Source organism: Octodon degus, unplaced genomic scaffold (genome assembly GCF_000260255.1).
Source record: "Octodon degus isolate 3935 unplaced genomic scaffold, OctDeg1.0 scaffold00730, whole genome shotgun sequence".
Classification (NCBI taxonomy): Eukaryota; Metazoa; Chordata; class Mammalia; order Rodentia; family Octodontidae; genus Octodon; species Octodon degus.
Window position 1 is genome coordinate 15,900 of NW_004525306.1, and position 2,484 is coordinate 18,383.

The window sequence follows — 2,484 nt, forward strand, 5'->3', positions numbered from 1 at the left end:
TTTTTTGGGGTGGAACCAGGGATTGAACTCAGGCCCTTGCACTTGCCAGGGAAGTGCTTATTCCACTGAGCCATCTCCCCGGCCCCCTTTATAAAACTTTTTACATTTTCTTTACCACAGGAATTCCTTATAACCCTCCAGACCAGGGAAGTGTTGAATGTGCTCGCCATACTCAAAATTCAAATACAAAACAAAAGGGGAAGGGCCGGCCAAATAGCTCAGCAGATTAAAGTGCCTGCAAGCAGGCACAGAGGCCAGGGGTTCAATCCCTGGGCCTGCCCTGCTGGCCCAACTCCCAGAGAGTGCTGTGATGGCAATTGTGACTGGGCGTGGTGGTGCCTGCATGTAATCCCAACTCTTGGGAGGCTGTAAACAGGTGGATCACTACAAGTCCAATCTAGTAGTCAGACTCTGAACACCCTATCGACCCTTCCCTAAAATACAGAAAAAGGGGAGGAGGCTAAGGAGCTAGCTCAGTCGCATAAGCACCTGCCTGGCAAGTGCAATGCCCTGAGTTCAATGCCCAGTACCACAATAAACGATACAAAACAACAACAAAAAGGGGGATCCTTCCCTACACAATTCACATTTCATAATAGAATTCACTTGTCATTGTATACTCTTAAGTTTTAAATACCACTAGGGATGGGACTATAGTATCAGAAAGACAACTCAATAAGGTAAAGGAAAAGAGGTTGGAAGGGTCTTTTGGAGAGATCTTCATGCTGGACAATGGAAGAGGCCGAAGCCACTACTCACTTGGGGTAGAGAAGTCTGCTTGTCTCTCCAGAGAAAGCTTGTCTTACCAGAGCATGCTGTCTGGCTGATCATGGGCTCAGACCCAGAGGAGGAGAAGGGTCCCCTTTCAAGAGGCTGATACTCAGTCCTGTGTCATTGATGCCTTGGAGACTGGGCCACAGCTAGTAGGCAAAAATGGGGCTAGACTCCACCAGGCGTCAATTAAAGAAATTTATCTAGGATGCCCAGGAAACCACTAAGAAGTGGCTCTGAGCAGGATTTATATTAACCAATTGGCTTTTCATATTTACTTGTGAGCTTTCCCAAGGTCCAGTGTAGCAGATTCATAGAAATGAACCTCTATGAGTTGCTGGTCCCATTGAGACATGTAATGGTGTACCAGTGAAGCCATGAGGCCTCAAAGGACAAGACAAGACCACAGCTAAGAACACCTGGCTCCAACCTCAATTATCTAGATAAAGACTGTAGCTGAAGGCATCTCACTGGTGAAAGCCTGCCTGTTAATTTCTCCCAAATTAACAGAATATATTACTTGGAAAAGCTCTTGAAGGGACTCCCAAATCATACCCAGATTCATGCATCTTCTTCAGTATTCCCCTCCTTTGTTTGATAACATAATAAGTACAGGTTGCCTAGAGAAGTTCTTTATCATAACCCAGAGAATCACAAATTCTGTGAGAGGATCTGGATCTTCCTGGGACCCTGAAATCATTTTTATTTGTCTCATTTATTTAAGCCTTCATTGCCTACTCATTTGGGAGATTGTGGGCCTGATGAGACTGCAGTGACTAGGGGATAATAGTAACACAATGGGAGATGGTAACCAAAAATTGGGAAAAGAAGGTCTGAGTATATAGTGATAGGAGACAGAAACCTGATGTCCTGAGGGAGCAAAAATCAATAAACAGAGCCCAGGGAGAACTGTTGTCTTTTGTAAATTCTGGTAAACTGAGATTCAAGGCCACAGATAATAGCTTTTTCTTGGAAGTCACCCTATTTACCTGGGATGTTATCAGCTAGCACTGTGTGAAATTAAAGTTTGTGTTTGGTGAATGCCAGAAGGCAATAGAGATGGCATCTTGTATTTATAAAATTAGTTATGCACATTCTTTAGCCTGCTTTTAGCCCTCAATAAATGTGAGAAGTTTCATTGGCTAAAGACTCATTTGAGTGAGACTGGGCTCAGGAGTCCTCTGACTATATTAATCCAGTCTTCCCATTGTTTCTTTCGGTTCCAACTGACAACATACAACATGAGTATGTGACAAAGTGTATGGAGACAACTGAGGTGGAGGATACATGAAAGAAAAAGATACAAAAAATTTCCAGTATTCTTAAGACAAAATACAAAAGTAGATATTGATTATACATAAAATATTTTGTTCCTTCCAAATTTTCTTATTAGAGATCTCTACTGATTGACCTACAAAAAATTCTGGCTATTCTGCTTATAATTACAAATTTCTAGAATTATAAAAGTTATTATAATTTAATTTGGCCAAAATATATACTTGAGTGTACTCTGAGTATGTAAGCTGATGACTGTGTATCTATTTGTTGTCTATTTATCAGGTGTTTTTGTTTGAGCTCAACAATTTTTTTTTTTATGTGTGTGTGTGTGTGTGGCCAGCTCAGCCCACCAGGGGGCGTTCTGGCTGGCATGTGGTGCTGGGGGATTGAACCGCGGTCCCTGTGCTTTGCTAAGCTTGTTCTAAGTAGGTGCTT